Source organism: Triticum aestivum, chromosome 1A, assembly GCF_018294505.1.
Source record: "Triticum aestivum cultivar Chinese Spring chromosome 1A, IWGSC CS RefSeq v2.1, whole genome shotgun sequence".
NCBI classification, from domain to species: domain Eukaryota; kingdom Viridiplantae; phylum Streptophyta; class Magnoliopsida; order Poales; family Poaceae; genus Triticum; species Triticum aestivum.
The window spans coordinates 511,778,256-511,800,908 of NC_057794.1; the positions used below are offsets into that span (position 1 = coordinate 511,778,256).

At 42.0% G+C, this 22,653-nt stretch overlaps 1 long non-coding RNA gene across 2 annotated transcripts; it reads left to right on the forward strand.

Annotated features, from left to right (window-relative positions):
• The first annotated feature begins 10,244 nt into the window (after positions 1-10,244).
• On the forward strand, positions 10,245-11,836 carry LOC123061412 (uncharacterized). 2 transcript variants are annotated; one of them, XR_006428994.1, is made up of 3 exons: positions 10,245-11,333; positions 11,409-11,672; positions 11,772-11,836. It is a non-coding gene; the product is annotated as an uncharacterized lncRNA (long non-coding RNA). The 2 variants fall into 2 exon arrangements; XR_006428993.1 differs by having other exon boundaries at positions 11,409-11,836.
• Positions 11,837-22,653: the final 10,817 nt, after the last annotated feature.

A 22,653-nucleotide genomic window follows, 5' to 3' on the forward strand; every position in this document is an offset into this window, starting at 1 on the left:
AAACATAGGGTTTTTTATGTAAAAATGAAGCGTTTAGGTCCACGCCGAGGCTGAACCCGCCGCCGTGCCAGAGCAGCCGGCGCGCGTTCGGCTGGAACCGGGTAGGCGGCGGCCCGTGGCCCATAGCAAATTTTCTGGCCCATGTAATATAAAGCTGTGAAAACAAAATTGGACGGACGAAATTTAGTACCACCTCACGTATATGTTTTAAATTCGAATTGAAAGCGTAAATTCACGGGAAGAAGCGTATTATGACGGTGAACCCACGGAGTCAATCCGTGCTTTATTATTAAAAAAAATTAAAAAAATAGGGAAAGATTATATATTATATACTAGTACAAATGCCCGTGCGTTGCAACGGGCGTGGAATCTTACAAAACCTGCTCCATATGTCGTTAGGTACAATTTCCCTTTTTCTTGAGTTGGAATCGCTGTGATTTATTAACCAGTCTCCATTGATTCTGAGCGTGATAACACACGCTGGCAAGACATGAAACCATGTTTTAGAAAGCTTATTCTTATTGCAACTAAAACATGGGCAACTTTGTTCTTGAACAACGCACCCAGCAAACCTTGGACTCCATGAAGTCCTGAATTTCTTTGTCATATACGCACCATTTCTTATATTCAGTTCTAATAAACGTCGGTACTAGGTTACATTGTTGCTTCTCGGTTGAATTTTGGTCGTTCAGAAGCCACCATGGCATTCTTCGCCTAATTGAAGACTTCATGGAATAGTGTTTGATTCAGTTTTCTTTTTTTTTTATTTCAGAAAACATGATTTGTTTAATAAAAATAAGTGCTTTATTAAAAAATAGTGACTGTTTTTAAATGGAACAACTTTTGGGAATTTTGACCAGTTTTTAAAAAGTGTGAATATATAAAACTATTTTTACTATGTTGAGTTTTTTTATATATAAGTTTGTTCTTTGGTGGGGAGTCGTTATTCTTGTATTTTTCATTATTTGGGCTTGGCCCAAAGAAAGCTCTTGACATGGACATTTCACGTACACAGATAACACTTTGGTGATTCTCAAAAAAAAAACACTTTGGTATTAAAAAAAGGAGTGTCTATTACAATCGACTGAAATTGAATTGGCCTTTAATCAACTACTTGTAGAGGAAACTGCTGAACACAAACATGCTATAATTCATCATTCGGCTGCCGTAAAATCATCATCAACTTGCTGTACAATGATCAACACATTATGAACTAATCACATACTAAATATTTCATCGTCATGAAGCTTTAAATACAGTTTTTTCGACTGAAATTTACAGTCAACTCACTATGATAAACAGTAACTTTAAAAGTGTATCGAGCTTTGATGAATTTTACAGTGTTCGTTTTACTATAATTCCAGTCAGTAACAACCAGATCACAACAAAGATACTGGAACTTCCGTAAAAATAAGGAGAAACAACCAGTAACAATGTGTGCTTTATGATCAGATAAGAACGAAAAAAAGGATGGAGGAAGAAGGGGACATAATAGCTACACAATCAGGAAACTACAGTCACACCAAGAAGACAAACTGCAGGTCAATACTCTCGCAATCTCCTCCAAATAGTTCTTCCAGTACAAGAAGATCAACACCTAAGAGCATCATCAAAACATGTCTAGAACACCAATAGTTCAGAAAAATGTAGCACCATAAATTAAGGTAACTGTATACTGTAAAATCTATACCAGGTCATTGTAAAATACAACAATCACAACCTTTATGGTACTGCTGTAAATTACAGAAGTTGTAGGATTGTAAATCTTCGAACAGGGTAGTGTAAATTCAAGCAGAAGGTCACTGTAAATTCAAACAATCAAAAAAATTATAGAGCTGTAAATTATAGAAGCTACAGGACACTAAATTCATCATCAGGTTAGTCATCAATTAACTATAATTTACTACGAAAACAAAAACAAGTAGACTTCTTTGAGTACTACAGTACAGTAAAATCCATCATAGCAATTCAAAAAATTCTAGTAGCTACAGGGCAGTTATTCGATCGTCGTGTATTGTAAATTCATCATGAAGAAACGGTAAAGTAAACACAAACTTTTAGAAGGCACTCTAAACTGGACAGTATTACCTGTTAATCAGAAACAAAACAAAATAAATTTCTAAAGGACGAACAAAATGAACTTCTTCACTGACTTCACTCAACATACATAGACAAACAAATCGGAAAAATATATCACTTCACTTGCATGACTTCACCCAACATACATAGACTAACAAGTCAAAAAAATATAGGGGACAATGAGGTGCTTCACTTGCATGACTTCACCAACATACATGGAAAAACTCTGAACCACAACCCTTAAATATGATTCTTCTACTGCATGTAGGGGCTTGACTCCACCCAACATACAAAGATAGAAGGTCAGCATGTGCATCATTCAAGGCGGCCAAATATGGCAAAGGACATGGAATTTATATACACTGAAGATGAACCTTCTCTCAATGTAAGTAAAAAAGCAACTACTTCACAAGGATACAATTTTGTAAGTAGCAAAACATACTTTTATTTGAGCGAAACAATATTGAAAGTGCTAAAAATATAAAGGGTCATTATTGAAGGAAAAAATATATTCCTATGCGAATTTCTTGATGAAAAATTTGTAACACAACACCCTTGCTTTACTACCGGCCGCCGACTCCGCCAACCCAAACATCTTACTCCTGCTAGCAACGTCACTGGACATGGTGAGGGTGAAAACTCTGTCACATGCTCAAGGGTTATATGATTGGCATTGCTAGTTGAAGGTTATCTACATGGCTTAAAATCATTATTCTAACCTGAAACAGCAAGATAAACATACCTATATAGGCCTTGGAGAGACTACGTATTGTTGCTAGTGTTTGATGAAGCTTCAGATTAAATTACTATGTATTATATGCTTAATTTTATTAGTGCATGCTTGATTTTCTTACAATCAAGGGAAAATGTAGTAATATAATCTGAAGCTTCATGAAACAGCAGGGGTACTACAAAGCTGAAGGTCCCCTGCCTGTAGAATCTAATGCATGTAAAATAAGCAATGCCCTTTTTTGACCTCCTCTTGTACAGAAAATCGTTCCCCAGACTGTACCACCATAGTCAAGAAGCTAGAGTATTTCGCTCTGAAGGACCAAGGTGATTCGATGCACGATCGTCATGCCAATCACCCCTGAGTAATGCTATTGTGGTGTGTCCGGTATCAGGTTATCTGTTGCAAGAGGTTGCAAGTCCACCGAAGCAGTGGCAGAACCAGTATCTTGGTCCGTCTCAGAATCACCCAACTGAGACAGACGGGCTGACACTGGCCCACACACCAGTTCTCTCCACTATCTAACACTTCAAGGGCAATTTGGAATTTATCAGCAATTTCAGAAGCACCAAAACTACCAGAATATGAACTCTATGGTACGAGTAAAGCAGAGCTGGCGAATCATGTTTTAGCCCCTTTCTCCGAACTTCAACTCCTAACTGATAGTGACCCGATGCTTGAAATGTAGAATAACAAATTTCAGTCATGATTAGATAAGTTAAGAAGATTGGAGGGCCTCTGTATTTGAGAAATGCACAAAGCCGTAGTAGCCAGTACAAGATTTACAAAGTATCAAGGGGAACACATAGGTTCATAGAATTGTATGAATGTGAAGACATATCGAACTAAGAAACAATTACGAGCAACAGATTCATACTTCGAGCCAAGACAAACAGATTTTTTTAGTGATTGTTTAGTAATTTGAGAAATGACAAGCAATGAGCATGTGAATATCAAGACTACCTCCTAGATTTGATTGTCAGTGTACTCTCCTAGAGGTCAAGGTTGTTTCTCACAGTTCAATCGAACATTGATGATGGCCAATCTAGAAATCAGATCGTGCAACCCAATGGTGCCAATGTCGACGATGTCTACTATTATCTAACTGATAGTAGGACACATGATACAGAAAAGGGCATGCATGAGAGTTGATTTACCACTACATATTCTACCAAAAATACCTGTCTGCATACCTTGGAGTATATCTCACGTGCATCATTATTAAAAAGTTAATGACATGAGCTACTTAGTAATATTCTGTTGTTGATCTGGCAAATCACTGAATCAAACAGTTCATTTGCCCATGAGTTTAGATTTCTGGCAATTTACTCACAAGGGGAAAAAAGGTGCAGCTTCTTTAGTGTTGGGGAACGTAGCATAAATTCAAAATTTTCCTACGTGTCACCAAGATCTATCTATGGAGTCATCTAGCAAAGAAGGAGGAGTGGATGTACATACCCTTGTAGATCGCGCGCGGAAGCGTTCAAGAGAACGGGTTGATGGAGTCGTACTCGTCGTGATCCAAATCACCGATGATCCTAGCGCCGAACGGACGGCACCTCCGCGTTCAACACACGTACGGAGCAGCGACGTCTCCTCCTTCTTGATCCAGCAAGGGGGGAGGAGAGGTTGATGGAGATCCAGCAGCACGACGGCGTGGTGGTGGAAGTAGCGGGATTCCAACAGGGCTTCGCCAAGCGCTGCGGGAGGAGGGAGATGTGTCATGGAAGGGAGAGGGAGGCGCCAGGGCTTAGGTTGGGCTGCCCTCCCTTCCCCCCACTATATATAGGGCCAAGGGAGAGGGGGGAGGCGCAGCCTTGGCCCTTCCTCCAAGGAAGGGTGCGGCCAGGGAGGAGTCCCACCTCCCTAAGGCACCTCGGAGGTGCCTTCCCCCTTTAGGACTCTTCCTTTCCCTTGACTCTTGGCGCATGGGCCTCTTGGGGCTGGTGCCCTTGTCCCATATAGGCCAAGGCGCACCCCCTACAGCCCATGTGGCCCCCCAGGGCAGGTGGCCCCACCCGGTGGACCCCCGGGACCCCTCCGGTGGTCCCGGTACAATACTGGTGACCCCGAAACTTGTCCCGATGCCCGAAATAGCACTTCCTATATATAATTCTTTACCTCCGGACCATTCCGGAACTCCTCATGACGTCCGGGATCTCATCCGGGACTCCGAACAACTTTCGGGTTACCGCAGACTAATATCTCTATAACCCTAGCGTCACCGAACCTTAAGTGTGTAGACCCTACGGGTTCGGGAGACATGCAGACATGACCGAGATGACTCTCCGGTCAATAACTAACAGCGGGATCTGGATACCCATGTTGGCTCCCACATGTTCCACGATGATCTCATCGGATGAACCACGATGTCAAGGACTTAATCAATCCCGTATACAATTCCCTTTGTCTAGCGGTACGATACTTGCCCGAGATTCGATCGTCGGTATCCCGATACCTTGTTCAATCTCGTTACCGGCAAGTCTCTTTACTCGTTTCGTAACACATCATCCCGTGATCAACTCCTTGGTCACATTGTGCACATTATGATGACGTCCTACCGAGTGGGCCCAGAGATACCTCTCCGTTTACACGGAGTGACAAATCCCAGTCTTGATTCGTGCCAACCCAACAGACACTTTCGGAGATACCTGTAGTGTACCTTTATAGCCACCCAGTTACGTTGTGACGTTTGGCACACCCAAAGCACTCCTACGGTATCCGGGAGTTGCACAATCTCATGGTCTAAGGAAATGATACTTGACATTAGAAAAGCTTTAGCATACGAACTACATGATTTTGTGCTAGGCTTAGGATTGGGTCTTGTCCATCACATCATTCTCCTAATGATGTGATCCCGTTATCAACGACATCCAATGTCCATGGTCAGGAAACCGTAACCATCTATTGATCAACGAGCTAGTCAACTAGAGGCTTACTAGGGACATGGTGTTGTCTATGTATCCACACATGTATCTGAGTTTCCTATCAATACAATTCTAGCATGGATAATAAACGATTATCATGAACAAGGAAATATAATAATAACTAATTTATTATTGCCTCTAGGGAATATTTCCAACATTTAGAACATGCTAACACAAAAATGTAAATATGTAACAGAAGTGGGCAAGAGGGAAAATAGATGATGGTATTTACATGGAGGTTATGGAGCTGAATTTCTCCCTCTGATGGCCAGTTATTAGATACCCAATCTTCAGACATTGAAAGAGAGGCCTCTGTTATGCTTCTTGTTGGGAAGATTTGCCCTGAAGTAAGAAGGCAGAGAGATTAAAAGTTGGGAACACAACTTCGCACAGGGCTTAATCCATGTTTTGAAATCATTCATCAGTCTCTTAAAAAACATCACTTTCTCTATAGACAATGTAAACTAAAACTGATGACAATTATTTTCAGCAGACTAAGAAAGAACAATGGTTTGCACTGAATCAAACAGTTCATTTGCCCATGAGTTTAGATTTCTGGCAATTTACTCATAAGGGGAAAATGGTGCAGATTCTTTAGAACATACCAACACAAAAATGTAAATATGTAACAGAAATGGGCAAGAGGGAAAATAGATGATGGTATTTACATGGAGGTTATGGAGCTGAATTTCTCCCTCTGATGGCCAGTTATTAGATACCCAATCTTCAGACATTGAAAGAGAGGCCTCTGTTATGCTTCTTGTTGGGAAGATTTGCCTTGAAGTAAGAAGGCAGAGAGATTAAAAGTTGGGAACACAACTTCGCACAGGGCTTAATCCATGTTTTGAAATCATTCATCTATCTCTTAAAAAACATCACTTTCTCTATAGACAATGTAAACTAAAACTGATGACAATTATTTTCAGCAGACCAAGAAAGAACAATGGTTTGCCAAGAAATACTAATCTTCTATATCTAAATAGCTAGCCCCCACTAACTATTTCTCTTAACATGCAAGCATGCCACATCATCCCATAACATGCATGAGAAAAGGCCCACCTCCACTATCATATGTCTTCCAACATGCAAGCATGTGACTTCATCATTATACATGCATGGAAAAAAGACTCCTCTCAACATGCAAACATCCAAGGGAATTTTCATTCTACTATGCTATTTATATAGTAATCAAACATAATAAATTATATGTATTTTCAGTTTTAGCTGTCATATTATTACTTCAAATATTCATTATTCATACAACGAATCACATTGAAATATGTTGCAAAATATTCCCGCAATAACGTGCGAGGTATCATCTAGTGAAACTAACAATTACCATTGTACGTTCTAGCATATTAGGAATTTCATTTCATTTACCATGTAGTACAAAACCTAAGTATTGTCTGGAAACATATACGTCAAATAAATATAGTGGAAAGGACCACAACGACATACCTGCAGGAGAGCCACAACTTGAGCAGCAAATTGCAAAAGAACTTAGTTTGCTTGAGGAAATATCACATGTTAAAATCTCCATGGTTCCCTAGATGCATAAACATCATCATCCTGTAGGCAAACATGACTTGCCAAAGCGGATCAGACTACAACATCCAAACTTACCAATAAATTGAGGAATTGTGAAAACATCAACGCTGTTATGGCAAGCACGACAACCACTTTAGAAATTTGAGCTTTAGTCATGTCGCTGCATATTTGGAACATCATAATGTTATTCCTACTGAACCTTGTGTTAGCCATTTGAATAATTACAACTAAAATGATATGTGACCTTCTATATTCCTTTTGTAAATGTAATACTGTAACGAATTCTATATCTGGCTAAATTGACTACCTAATGTCCATGCTTATATAGCACAAAAAGTGAGGATTAATGTCCATGCTTATACAGCCCACCTTTCCCCATACAAGGATGTACACGATTATTTTGTTTCTGAAAATATTGTTGACAGTGTATACACACAACCTCAAATTCTCAGCTGGGAAAAAACAAACCTAATCATCACTGAACTATTGTGCTTCTTTTGCATCACATCCCATGAAGAATCTGCCACCGTGGTGGATGGGGAACTCCCATGGGGTGCTACATCTGCATCTGCAGCAGAGGACAGGAAGAGAAGGTGAGGTGTAGAGGTGGCAGATCCCGGCCAAGAAAGAAGGAGGGACGAACCTGGGGCCGCCGGAGATGCGCCGGCGAAGCCTTGGCCGAAACCCTAGCCACGGGGGTGGGGTTGCGAGCGGGCGGTAGAGGCCAGAAGCGGAGAATCTGTCCGGAGGGGAGGGAGGCGCGGACCGTGGGGAGCTCGGGAGCGTGCTGCGCGTCGCCGGAGCTCGCCGGAAGTGGCCAGCATGGGTGGTGGCGGCTGCGAGGACTTCGTGGGCGAGAGGGAGAGGAGGCGAGACCGTGTGTGTGGTCGTGTCTGTTTTTTTCTTTGCAAATCTGATCGGACGGTGGGTTGAATCGCACAAATTATAGGGACTCTTTTGCAAGAACGAAACGTTTTCTCTGATAGTCACTTAAAAACGGACTGTGGGTTGATTTCTCAGAAACGGGGGGACTTTTTTGCAAAAAGCTTAACGACGGACGACCAGGAGCACTCGCTGCTTTATTAGTAGGGAAAGATATATATATATATATATATATATATTATATATATATATATATCGAAATATGTATATGGCAACCGTGTGCCAGATTGCGAAACTGCCACACGCCTCCCGATCTTCTTCCTTTCTCGCACGTCCTCCCCGACCTCCCTCCCGATTTCTTTCCTTTCCTGCACATCTCCCGATCTCTTTCCTTTCCCGCAGGCACACCTGCTCGTGACTTCCTAATTTTCGTAATCGTCAATTATGGCCCCACACGACTTCCCAATTTTTGGGCAAAAATAATGCTTGGACTAGGATTTGATCTCTGGTCTACAGGTAATCAACAAAGGGAATTAACCACCTCATCTATGACACTGATTGTTGAACAAACTAAGGGAAATACTGTTTTTGACATGTTTTTGCCTTTAATATGTTAGCACTGATTTTTTTTTGTTTCAAGCACCGTGGTAACTTTGATCATTGGGAATAAATTTGTTGAACCCGCTCCCCGGTAATTTCTGTAAATAGCACGATAACATTCACGCTATAGACCTGATAATTTAGATACAAACATCGTGGTAACTTTAACCATTGGGAAAGATAAATGTGAAAAGATACTCGATAATTTATGTGTAAATAGATGGTAATATACGCAGCGCACATCTGATAACTGAGGTAGAAACACCATGGTAACTTTGATCGTAGGGATTTTTTTTGAAAAGATACTCCGATATCTTCTGTGTAAATAGCACGGTAGTATACCTCCCTCCTCTGGCATTTTTATGTGTAAATAGCATGAAAATATATGCACTGCGATAACTAAACACCATGATAAGTTTCTGACCCGTGGGGGAGAATTTGCTGAAACATACACCTGATAAATTTTGTGTAAATAGCATGATATTTTAAGCACTACGGGCTTGATAAATTACCTAGAATCACCATGATAACTTTTTCTCCCAGGAAAAAGTTGTTCAAAACATCCCCAATAATTTTCATGTAAATAACATGATAATATAAGCACCGCATAACCGATAACTTGCAATATAAACATGATGGTAACTTTTTTTACCAAAGAAAAATAAGTTGTTAAAGACATACACTCGCCTCGCGCGTGGGCCTCTTGGATGAACACAACACATGACGTGCCACGAGAAAGTGACATAATGTTTAGTGTCATGAGGGGCACACGTGCTATAGGCGTGGTAAGTTACGCAAAAACATCGTGGTAATTTTTGACCTATGGGAAATGCTACCGAAACACACCCAGGTTTTTAGGTGCAAGTAACATGATAATATACAAACTATAGACCCGGTAACTCATGTACAATCCCCCATGGTAACTTTGACCAGGGGGAGGTTGATGTACATATACCCTGATAACTTATGTGTAAGTACCACGGTATTTTACACGTCGAAAACCTTCTAACTTGTGTATAAAATACAGTGGTGACTTTGAAGGGGTGTAGTTGTTGAAGCATAGTACCTGGTACGTTCTATGTAAATAGTATGGTAAGTTACGCAACACAGGCCTGATAACTTGCATATGAATGTCATGGTAACTTTGTCCTGAGAAGAAATCATGTGGTAGACGTGAAAAAGTGACAGTTTTCTCGGGGATGGGCGCGCGAGATGTGCGGGAGAAACAGGTTTCTCGGACGAGCCTCCGGGGTCATTTGAGAAGAGGCGAGGTCAAAGGACGGGGAATCGTGTGGTACTTTAAAATGAAAAAATAGAGGTGTGACAGTTTTGCTTATATGATACACGTGTGCCAAATATCACAATCCTATATATATATATATATATAATAATACTATTGTAATTTCAGGATTAGAATAATTATTTAAATCACAACCAACCCTACATAGGAGCCACGAGGTGTTCCTCACACACACACAACACACACACGCAGCCCCCTCGATACCCTCCACCGAGCGCCCTGGATCTCGCCGCCCCGCACGCCTCCTCCCGTCGGTCGACCTACCCAAGGCGCCGCCGCCCCCCTCCCCTCCCCCAAACCAGAGCCTCCGCGCACATTGCTCTAGCTAGCCCCCGAGCAGAGAGCGGGGCCGCCCCCACTCCGCATCCCGCGTGCCCCCCGTCGGCGAGCGGCTCCCTTCTCGTCGCCGGTGCCGTGCCCCCCGCCGGCTACACGGGCGCAGAGACTCGCTGCGTGCCCCCGCTCCGCCGTTCGTGCCGCGTGGGTGCCGTGCGCGGCTCGCTGAGGAGTCGTGGTAGCTGAAGGTGCGGGGGAGACACACACGAGGCGGGATCCGAATTGGCCAGGAGAGGTGGCGATCTCCGTCGAGATCGGATCCATGGGCTCCTCCGCTGTCCAGCACGACTCCCTCTCCGCGCCAGGTAACGCACGGCTCCCGTCCTTGGCTGGATCACGCTAGAGGAATTGGCTGATTTTTGCAGTGCCCGCCGTCCGACCTTCGCCGTCCGACCTTCCCTTGTTGTATACCCGCATCCTCTACATTCGTCTACAAGCTTCTCAATCCCCAGCAACACCCCTGTATGTGCAGAATGCTTTTGTTCTTCAGTTTGGGAAGATCTGAACTTCTGAAGAAACTATATTGAGAAACGACACCCACCATCTTGGCATTAATCAAATCCAGGTGAAAAAAACGAAGTATTGCATCAACAGAAAAGCATACTACAAAGAAGATATTATTGTGAATGTGAACCTGCGTGCATTATATAGAAATTCTGGATGTTACTTCTGTAGTACTCATCTTACCATACACGTACAAACACATGTTACTCTTATAGTACTCATCTTCCCATACAGGTACAGAATTGATCCAGAGAAAAAAGTATGTGAATACTGGTACATGCTCCATTTTGCATTACTCTTACCGTAGACGACGGATTGTTCGCTTTCAGGCTTGATTCTTGGTATTATTGAGAAGGTGGCTCGTCGGATGCTGTCGCCATGGATGATGACGGCGATCTCGTTCTCTATCGGAGAATGAAGAGACACAGTAAGGCATTTGTTCTGTGGCTGTCTTTCCGTTGCTGGTGTGTTATGAATTTGATTGATGTTCCTTGGTTTGCAGGGAGAAGGGACAAGGATCATGTGCTCACCGTGCAGCACGGCGTCACCTCTTTGCTCCGGAGCGTCGGGCTTCTTGCTAGAGAGCATTCAGTGTCGGATTTCCTACTGTGTATCATCCTTCTTTCATTTGTGGTCCATTGTTTGCTGTTGTTGGTTTACATGTTTGGAAGGCAGCCATGCTGCTAACCTGACTTTGTGTTGCACAAGAGCTTCACGTCGTCTGAATTCGACGGTGTTACTGCCATGGAGATCGGTGTTGGGACAGGTGATGGCTTGTTATGAAATTTAGTGAATGAGAAAATTGCTCTATTGTTGTGCTTGTACAACCGTGTAATTTTTCTGATTTTTATTTGTTTTTGTGAAGGTCAAAATGTTGTGTCCGAGAAGTTCAAGTATGTTAGTTTATATTGTATTATTGAGAAGTTCCAACTGGTTGTAGCAGTGCATTGAGAAACAAAGTGAAAAAATATCTATAGAAAAATGCAAGTTCGGGAGGATCAAAAAGGAAAAAGAGGAAAGAAAAAGCTCACACCTTTGTCTTTGATATTCACGGCGACAACTAAGTAAGAAGTTCATATTTGTCAACCATTGAAGTTCATGTATATGGTATCTGATGATTGTTGTGTGCACTTAGGGGAGCACAAAAAAAATGCGGCTGACCAAGGTCCGTGGATGTTGAACTTTTGTGCAGTGAGTGTGGCGTGTGTCTCAAAAAACAAATTGTGTTCATAAAAACAAAAACAAAAAAGAAACAAGAAGAGACAAACCCAATGATTTTTGTTGGAAAAATAATGAGAATTTCAAATTGTTCAAATATGGAAGCTCAAAAATGTTAATAAATCCAAACTTTTCTAGTACTCGTATCCCACCTCTTTTGTCTCAATATAAAAAATATAGAACCTCTCTCTTGAAAACAAAAAAACTAAGGAATTTCACACACAAACTTATATGAAAGACCTAGATATGCATCAAAAAGAAATAAAATTGTAAGTGTTCAACTTAAAAATAAACTCGTGAAATTCCTTATCGGGACAAACACATCGGTTTATTTTCCACATTTATAAAATAAGTACACAGAAGTTGAAAATAAAAATGTTGAGAAGTTCAAATTAAATTAATGGTGTAGTTCGACGCTTAAAACATCTCAGATTTTTTTCGTTACTAATTAACAAAAAGTGAGAAGTTCAAACAAAAAATAGAGCTAATTATAATTTATAAAAAAGGATTTTCACTATTTGTAAATAAAAAACTCTAGAAGTTCAAATTTAAATTACAGACCGGTTCAATATTTATTAGAAAACTAGAATTTTTCCGTTGCTAAAGAAGTAATCCAAGAAGTACAAAATACAAAAATAAAGTAGTTCGACATTTATTAAAAACTTAGATTTCCTTGTTACCAAAGAAATAAAATCTTGAAGTTCAAAATAAAATTAATAAAAGTATGAAGTTCATTTTTTAAAAGATGTTTGATGCTTATTTAAAAACACTTTTTTCTAATAATAAAACCTAGAAGTTCAAATTAAAATAATAGAGAAGTTCGAAGGGGTGAGAAATTATAATAATAGAGAAGTTCAAATTATAATAATAGAGAAGTTCGACACGGGAAACTTCAAGAACTTCTTGTGAGAGAGGTAATCGGCACGGTATATCATTTGTGCAACTCTGATGAAGGGGTGAGAAATTACAAACAAAAATACATGGTAGAAGTTCAAAATGAAAACAACGGGAAGTTCAACTACTACACGGAATGCATTTCAGATGAGAATAAAATGAATAAAAAACTAAAAGATTAAAAGGTTTGTTGCAAGAAGTTCACGTGCTCCTCTCGGTGAAGTTCAAGATCAATACTGCTTTCAAACGGCAACGAATTTGTAATGATTGTCTAGATGAAAAAGTTGCTCCTACTCATAAGCTTTCCAACGGTATATTATATGCTGCATTCCAATCAATGGTTTAAAAAATTTATGTATACTGTTAAAAACACATTTTTATGCATTCAAAAAAATATATTTTGAACCGCCGTGAGTATGAGAAAAAATGAAACACGAAAAAGTTGCGTGTTTTCAACAACTTTCCATTGGTATACCATTTTCTCAATTCCGGTAAGTGGTTTGGGAGTTACAGGCAAAAAAACACGTGAAAAACAGAGTGACGTTCAAAAAGAACTGCTCCAGAAGTTTAACCTATTCATGAAGTGCATTTTCGGAGACTTCTGTTTTTCCGATGAAGGCAGAACACATGATCTTAGAAGTTGAGGTTGATAACTGCCAGAAGTTCACGTACTACACGATGTGCATTTTGTATTAAAAAAGAATGAAAATGCAAAGCCAAAAGTTTTGTTACTAGAAGTTCAAGTGCTCGGCCTGAGAAAGTTCAAAAATTCTTGTGAGAGAGGTTGAACAAAAATACGTGACAGAAGTTCAAGGTGAAAACAACGAGAAGTTCAACTACTGCAAGGAATGCATTTCAGGTGACAATAAAAGTATAGAAAAAATAAAAGCTTAAAAGGGTTGTTGAAAGAAGTTCAAGTGCTTTGTCCGGGGAGGTTAAAAAAATCTTTGCGAGAGAGGTTCATCTTGTATTTCCATGTTCGATTTTTGTTGTATAAAAATCGAATACAATTATTTAATCAAAATATAAAAAGGTGAAGTTCAAATTGAAATAACATAGAAGTTCGGAGTTTATTAAAACCTAGGATTTACCCGTTCAAAAAATAAAAAATACAACGCCATTTTTTGCACTTTTAAAAACAACCTCATAAACGAAAAAATGGTTGCTAGAAGTTCAAGTGCTCGGCGAGGAAAAGTTCGAAAAATTCTTGTGAGAGAGGTTCACCATGTATTTAGATGTCCAAAATACGTAAAAATATATGTTGTTTTTTGTGTTTTAAAATAACTCTCTCAAAGCAGATAGAAGTTCAACGTGATAACAACCGGAATTTCACGTACTACATGGTGTGTGTTTCATATAAGAAAAAAACAATAAAGTGAAACAGAGTGAAGTTCAAACAAACATGCCCCGGAAGTTCAACTACTTCATGTAGTGCAAAAAACAACACGTCAAAAACAAATTGAAGTTCAAACAGACATGCCCCAGAAGTTCTACTACTTCACGTAGTGCGTTTACGTTCGCGATGAACGCAGAAATCATGATCTCGCCATTTTCTAATTTACCTTAAAATGGTAGGAATATTATTTGTGTAAGTTCAAGTCCTCGGTCGGAGAAAGTTAAAAAAATATTGTGAGAGAGGTTTATACAAAAAGAGTATCATTTGTGTAACACTGACGAAAATGGATGAGAAAATTAAGAACGAAAATACATCACAAAAGTTCAACCTGAAAACAGCAGGAAGTTCACCTACTACACTGAATGAATTTCAGATGAAAAACTTTTAAAATCGTCGCGAGTATGAAAAATGATCAACACGGGAAAGTTAAGTGCTTACATCAGCTTTCCACCGGTATATCACTTGCTCAATTTCGGTGAGTGGATGGAGAGTTACAAGCAGTGGATGGAGACCTACGAGCAAAAAAATCACGTGAAAAACAGAGTGAAGTTCAGGTGCGCACGCCGAGAAGTTCAGATTCTTCACGCGATGCATTTTTGACAATCTGTTTCGCGAAAAAGGCAGAACGAATGATCTTGCCGTTTTTGAAATTACTTGAAAATGGCTAGGAATCATAGAAAACCATCAACATGAAAATGTTTCGCATTTTCCGTAGCTTTTTAGCAGTATATTATTTGCATCATTCCGATAAAGTTTGTAGAAATTATGGCAAAAATACGTTTTTAACCATTTTCAAAACTGACATAAAACTATAATGAATTAGGAGAAACAATATATACAAAAAAGTTTCGCATTTCTTCAAGCTTTCCAACGACATATCATTTGCTGCATTTGGACGTACGGTTAAAAAATTAGTTCGAAAATACGAACTCGGTGAAACTTGTACCGTTTTCTAAATTACTTTTAAACCATTCAAAATTAGAAAAAACTTTTAACATAAAAAAGTAGCGCATTTTCATAAGCTTTCCAACGCCATATTATTTGCCTCAATTGGATTAGCCGTTTAGAAATGACGTCGAAAATACAAACTCGGGTGTTCAATTTGTGAAATTTTACGATTTTCTGAATTACTCTTTAACCGTAGGGAATTAGAGAAAACTTTCAACATGTGGAAGGAGCGGTTTTGCAGCAGCTTTCCAAATATTATTTGCCTCATTCTGATAAACGGTTTAAAAATACAATCGAAAATACGATTCACGTTTTTTGTGTGAAGAAATAACAGTTTTCAAAATTGCTCTTAAACCGCTTACATTTTGCCAAAAATTTAACTTGGGTCATGATACTGATGTCCATAGCTATCCAACGGTATATCGCAAGCCCCATTTGGACACCTTTTAGCTGAAGTTCAACCTAATACTCGGGGAAGGTCAGACGCGTTACTCGGGAAGTTCATGTTGTAATCAGAATATTATTCTGATCCCGTGATCAGAATAATGTTTATGTTTGTGTGTGTGTGTGTATATATATATATATATATATATATATATATATATAAAGATAAAGATATCAGGCTCGAGACGAGCCTGTAGCAATCCATCGATTTGGTGCCTCGTATCTGTTCCGCCGAGACTGCCGAAGTTAGCTATCCACGTATACATGCATGTGCTGCGGCTAAAGAATTGATCAAGCTGCTTGCCTGGTTGGTTGGCTAGGTTTGCACGTACGTACGTGTATTTGTCCTGGGCAATTTAGTCTAGCGATCAAAAGCCAACATACTCTGTAAGAAAATATAAGAATGTTTAGATTCTCCATAAAGAAATATAAGAGTGTTTAGATCATCACTACTATTGTTAAGTGAAACTTGTACTCTATAGAAGTGCAGTGATTCGGTGCTCAAACTCATCTGCATATAGTTAAAAAAGTTTAAAAAATCAAAATATTCTAAAATATTTTTACATGCTCAATAATTTATTGCGTGGCGTCCACTTTAATTTTTAATCATTTAGACATCTGAATAGCTCTCAGCAAAAAAATAAATTGGATTAGAACAATACATGAACAGTAAATATTTTTACATACCCTAAATTTGTCTTTTTTACCGAGAGCTATTCAAATGTCCAAATGATTTGAAAATTGAAGCGGACCTCGCGCACCAAATTATCTACCATGAATGGACAGCCTAGCCTTTGCGCCTTTCACGACCCTGCAAGCGACTTGATCTAGCGCACGCTGCCGGATCCTTTCTCTGCCGCCAATTCACCCGACCCTACCCCTGCTCCCATGCGGCGCCACAGCGTCGCACCAGGGTGTCCCCAGCCTCCCGTTTTCGCCCCTTCCCTCCCCCGCCAACAGTCTCCTCTCCACCGGCGGCGGCGACAACACCAGGGCAAAGCCCGAGCGGCTCGGTGGCGATGGCCTTCTCGCATGTCAGCTGCTAAAGATCGTTATGCAGTTCCGATCTTGATCTCCTCGGTGGTGATGGTGGATAATGACGGTTGGAGTGTGGTGGCGGGTCTTTAGCCGCACCGTCATGTGGCAGCGGTGGCCATGTTGCAGCCGCTCAACCTCCGGTTCAGCTTTGGATCACGGTGGCGCTCCTGGTCTTGATCTGCATTACGGGGCGGCGACTCTTGGCTTGGCGTTGGTGGTTATCTCCTCCGTCGGAGGTGGTCATCCTGAGGCTGAGTGGTCGGATATCGAGATCCGTCATCTAGTCCCGGCTGCGAGTTGGGGAGACATAGTTGTCAGTGAAAGCTGAGCCCACGGCAGACCATGGCGGCGTTCTGCGTCGTTACCTTGGTGAAGGCATCGTCGTGTAACTACTGTCGACCACTCGTGCTGCTGCGAGGAAAACTCTAGGATCTGGTCTTCTAGATCGGACGATAGCGGCATTGCGGCGTCGTTTCTCTCTTGAGAGCAACATTTGTGGAGCAGTGCTGGAAGACAACAGCAGGAGGTGGAGCGGCTTTGTCTTGCACGGAGGTTTGGTGGAGATGGCAAGTCATGTCTGGCCGACAAGTGCTACGTTGTTTCATGCCTGTTCGGCAGATGCTACACACGATAGATCTGCCAGAGACTTCAAGCTGTGTCAGCTAGTGGTACCTGGCGGCATGATGCTGTGATGTACCGACAGCGACCACGACATGCTCAGCAATTTGCGTGCATGGAGGTGGTGCCGTTAGGCGCCATTGTGGCGTCGGTGGATGGCCAGTTGGACAAGGATGATGCGAATCTCTTTCCTGAAGATGGGTCAGCGGTTTGATTACCTTGGTGGCTTCTAAAACATATACATGTGGTGTACGCTTTAGGTTTGCTGCGCCAGTTATAGGTTGCGATATGTTATGCGGATGGATCGGCAACAAACCGGTTTTAGATATGGAGAGTGAGAGCACTCCACATTATCAAGTTAGTAAGTTTGAGCGGTGACTTTGGGTTACTCGACATATGTTCTTGACAGATCTTTGTTAAATAATTAATAAAGATGGTTGTATGCATCCATTAATGCAGAAGTCGGGCTTTTAACCTCCTTTTTCAGAAAAAAAAGTTTGCGACAAATGCTTGAGGCTTAGTAACAAGTCGATGTTGGTTTGCACTACTGTGGTTGTGTGCTTGTTTTGGTGCGCCGTGCTGACATAAAAAAACTTGTGACTGCTTGAAATCAAAGTGCCAGCTGAAGCTCCTTCAGATGGCTGATGAGAAAAATTGCTTAGCCGTCTTTGGAGGATTCTGATGAGCTTCTGACCTATGTAATAGCCTGCAGCTTTGTTTCATACAGATATACAAATTCTGCTTTTGCATTTCGAATCATAATGGAGATGGCCATGTTCCAACTTCCAAGACCAGGTCTGCATAGGTGCAGACAGAACCCCATGCATAAAACGAGATAATGAGATGAGAAAAATGTAAATGCAGACGCAGACGACAGTAAATGCATTAATGCCAACTCCAGCGCGTGACCCCATCTTGTTCGGGTGCGTCCGTTTGAGGTACAACGGACAAACCAAACGACCCAGCGCGCGGGCGCAAACGTACTTTTGTCCGTTTTCTGCCCGCTTTCGACCCCTCTCCGGTCCAAGTTTGGGCCGCTTTTAGGGTGAAACATGTTGGATATATGCCCTAGAGGCAATAATAAAATGGTTATTATTATATTTTCTTGTTCATGATAATTGTCTATTGTTCATGCTATAATTGTGTTATCCGGAAATTGTAATACATGTGTGAATACATAGACCACAACATGTCCCTAGTGAGCCTCTAGTTGACTAGCTCGTTGATCAATAGATGATTACGGTTTCCTAACCATGGACATTTGATGTCATTGATAACGGATCACATCATTAGGAGAATGATGTGATGGACAAGACCCAATCCTAAGCATAGCAAAAGATCGTGTAGTTCGTCTGCTAAAGCTTTTTTAATGTCAAGTATCTTTTTCCTTAGATCATGAGATTGTGCAACTCCCGGATACCGTAGGAGTACTTTGGGTGTGCCAAACATCACAAGGTAACTGGGTGGCTATAAAGGTACACGGCGGGTATCCCCGAAAGTATCTGTTGGGTTGGCACGAATCGAGATTGGGATTTGTCACTCCGTATGACGGAGAGGTATCTCTGGGCCCACTCGGTAGGACATCATCATTATGAGCTCAGTGTGATCAAGGAGTTGATCACGAGATGATGTGTTACGGAACGAGTAAAGAGATTTGCCGTAACGAGATTGAACAAGGTATCGGTATACCGACGATCGAATCTCGGGCAAGTGCTATACCAGTAGACAAAGGGAATCGTATACGGGATTGATTGAATCATTGACATCGTGGTTCATCCGATGAGATCATCGTGGAGCATGTGGGAGCCAACATGGGTATCCAAATCCCGTTGTTGGCTATTGACCGGAGAGATGTCCCAGTCATGTTTGCATGCCTCCCGAACCTGTAGGGTTTGCACACTTAAGGTTCAATGACGCTAGGGTTATAGGGAATAGATGTACGTGGTTACCGAATGTTGTTCGGAGTCCCGGATGTGATCCCGGACGTCACGAGGAGTTCCGGAATGGTCTGGAGGTAAAGATTTATATATGGGAAGTCCAGTTTCAGTCACCGGAAAGGTTTCAGGGTTTATCAGTATTGTACCGGGACCACCGAAGGGGTTCCGGGGGTCTACCGGGAGGGTCCACCTGCCCCAAAGGACCTAATGGGCTGTAGTTGGGTGGGAACCAGCCCCTTAGTGGGCTGGTGCGCCCCACCCCAAGGGCCCAAGGCGCCTAGGGTTGGAAACCCTAGGGGGGCGCTGCCCCCCCCCCCCCGGGGCGGGCGCCCCCCTAGTTGGAAACCCTAAGGGGGCCGCTGCCCCCCCTCTAGATGGATCTAGGGGGCCGGCCCCCTCTCCCCTTCCCCCTATGAATAGTGGGGGTGGGAGGGCAACTGCACCCCTTCTCCTAGCGCAACCCTACCCCTATCCATCCTCATCTCTAGCAGTGCTTGGCGTAGCCCTGCTGGAGTGCTACGCTCCTCCACCACCACCATGCCATCGTGCTGTTGCTGGACGGAGTCTTCCCCAACCTCTTCCTCTCTCCTTGCTGGATCAAGGCGTGGGAGACGTCACCGGGCTGCACGTGTGTTGAATGCGGAGGCACCGTTGTTCGGTGCTTAGGTCGGAATCAGCCACGATCTGAATCGCTTTGTGTATGACTCCACCGACCACGTTCTTGCAACGCTTCCGCATCACGATCTTCAAAGGTATGAAGATGCACTCCCCTCTCATTGCTAGTAAACTCCATAGATTGATCTTGGTGATGCGTAGAAATTTTTTAATTTCTGCAACGATCCCCAACAGTGGCATCATGAGCTAGGTCTATGCATAGTTTCTATGCACGAGTAGAACACAAGTTGTTGTGGGCGTTGATTTTGTCAATTTACTTGACGTTACTAGTCTTATCTTGATTCGGCGGCATCGTGGGATGGAGCGGCCCGGACCGACCTTACACGTACGCTTACGTGAGACTGGTTCCACCGACTGACATGCACTAGTTGCATAAGGTGGCTAGCAGGTGTCTGTCTCTCCCACTTTAGTCGGATCGGATTTGATCAAACGGGTCCTTATGAAGGGTAAATAGAAATTGACATATCACATTGTGGTTTTGGCGTAGGTAATAAACGTTCTTGCTAGAAACCTATAGCAGCCACGTAAAAATTTGCAACAACAATTAGAGGACATCTAACTTGTTCTTGCAGCATATGCCGTGTGATGTGATATGGCCAAAAGGATGTGATGAATGATATATGTGATGTATGAGATTGATCATGTTCTTTTAATAGGAATCACGACTTGCATGTCGATGAGTATGACAATCGGTAGGAGCCATAGGAGTTGTCTTAATTTATTGTATGACCTGCGTGACAATGAAAATGCCATGTAATTACTTTACTTTATTGCTAACCGTTAGCTATAGTAGTAGAAGTAATAGTTGGCGAGACAACTTCATGAAGACACGATGATGGAGATCATGGTGTCATGCCGGTGACGATGATGATCATGGCGCCCCGAAGATGGAGATCAAAAGGAGCAAAATGATATTGGCCATATCATGTCACTATTTGATTGCATGTGATGTTTATCATGGTTTTACATCTTATTTGCTTAGAACGACGGTAGCATAAATAAGATGATCCCTCATTAAAATATCAAGAATTGTCTCCCCCCTAACTATGCACCATTGCTAAGGTCTGTTGTTCCGAAGCACCACGCGATGATCGGGTGTGATAGGTTCTAACGTTCGCATACAACGGGTGTAAGCCAGATTTACACACACAATACACTTAGGTTGACTTGACGAGCCTAGCATGTACAAACATGGCCTCGGAACACGGAAGACCGAAAGGTCGAACATGAGTCGTATAGAAGATACGATCAACATGAAGATGTTCACCGATGATGACTAGTCCGTCTCACGTGATGATCAGACACGGCCTAGTTGACTCGGATCATGTATCACTTAGATGACTAGAGGGATGTCTATCTGAGTGGGAGTTCATTAAATAATTTGATTAGATGAACTTAATTATCATGAACATAGTCTAAAACTTTGCAATATGTCTTGTAGATCAAATGGCCTACGCTAATGTTGCCCTCAACTTCAACACGTTCCTAGAGAAAACCAAGCTGAAAGACGATGGTAGCAACTACACGGACTGGGTCCGTAACCCGAGGATTATCCTCATAGCTGCCAAGAAAGCATGTGTCCTTGAAGCACCGCTAGGTGATGCACCTGTTTTCCCAGCAACTCAAGACGTTATGAACGCCTGGCAGTCGTGTAGTGATGATTACTCCCTGGTTTAGTGCGGCATGCTTTACAGCTTAGAACCGGGGCTCCAAAAGCGTTTTGAACAGATGGAGCATATGAGATGTTCCAAGAGCTGAAAATGGTTTTCCAAGCTCATGCTCGGGTCGAGAGATATGAAGTCTCCGGCAAGTTCTACAGTTGTAAGATGGAGAAGAATAGTTCTGTCAGCGAGCACATACTCAAAATGTCTGGGTTGCACAACCGCTTATCTTAGCTAGGAGTTAATCTCCCGGATGATGCGGTTGTTGACCGAATCCTTCAGTCGCTCCCACCTAGCTACAAGAGCTTTGTGATGAACTTCAATATGCAGGGGATGGAAAAGACCATTCCTGAGGTATATTCAATGCTAAAATCAGCGGAGGTGGAGATCAAAAAGGAACATCAAGTGTTGATGGTGAATAAAACCACTAAGTTCAAGAAAGGCAAGGGTAAGAAGAACTTAAAGAAGGACGGCAAGGGAGTTGGCGCGCCCGGTAAGCTAGCTGCCGGGAAGAAGCCAAAGAATGGACCCAAGTCTGAGACTGAGTGCTTTTATTGCAAGGGAAACGGTCACTGGAAGCGGAACTGCCCCAAGTACTTAGCGGATAAGAAGGCCGGCAATACCAAAGGTATATGTGATATACATGTTATTGATGTGTTCCTAACCAGCGCTCGTAGTAGCTCCAGGGTATTTGATACCGGTGCGGTTATTCATATTTGTAACTCAAAACAGGAGCTGCGGAATAAGCGGAGACTGGCGAAGGACGAGGTGACGATGCGCGTCGGGAATGGTTCCAAGGTCGATGTGATCGCCGTCGGCACGCTGCCTCTACATTTACCTACGGGATTAGTTTTAAACCTCAATAATTGTTATTTAGTACTAGCTTTGAGCATGAACATTGTATCTGGATCTCGTTTA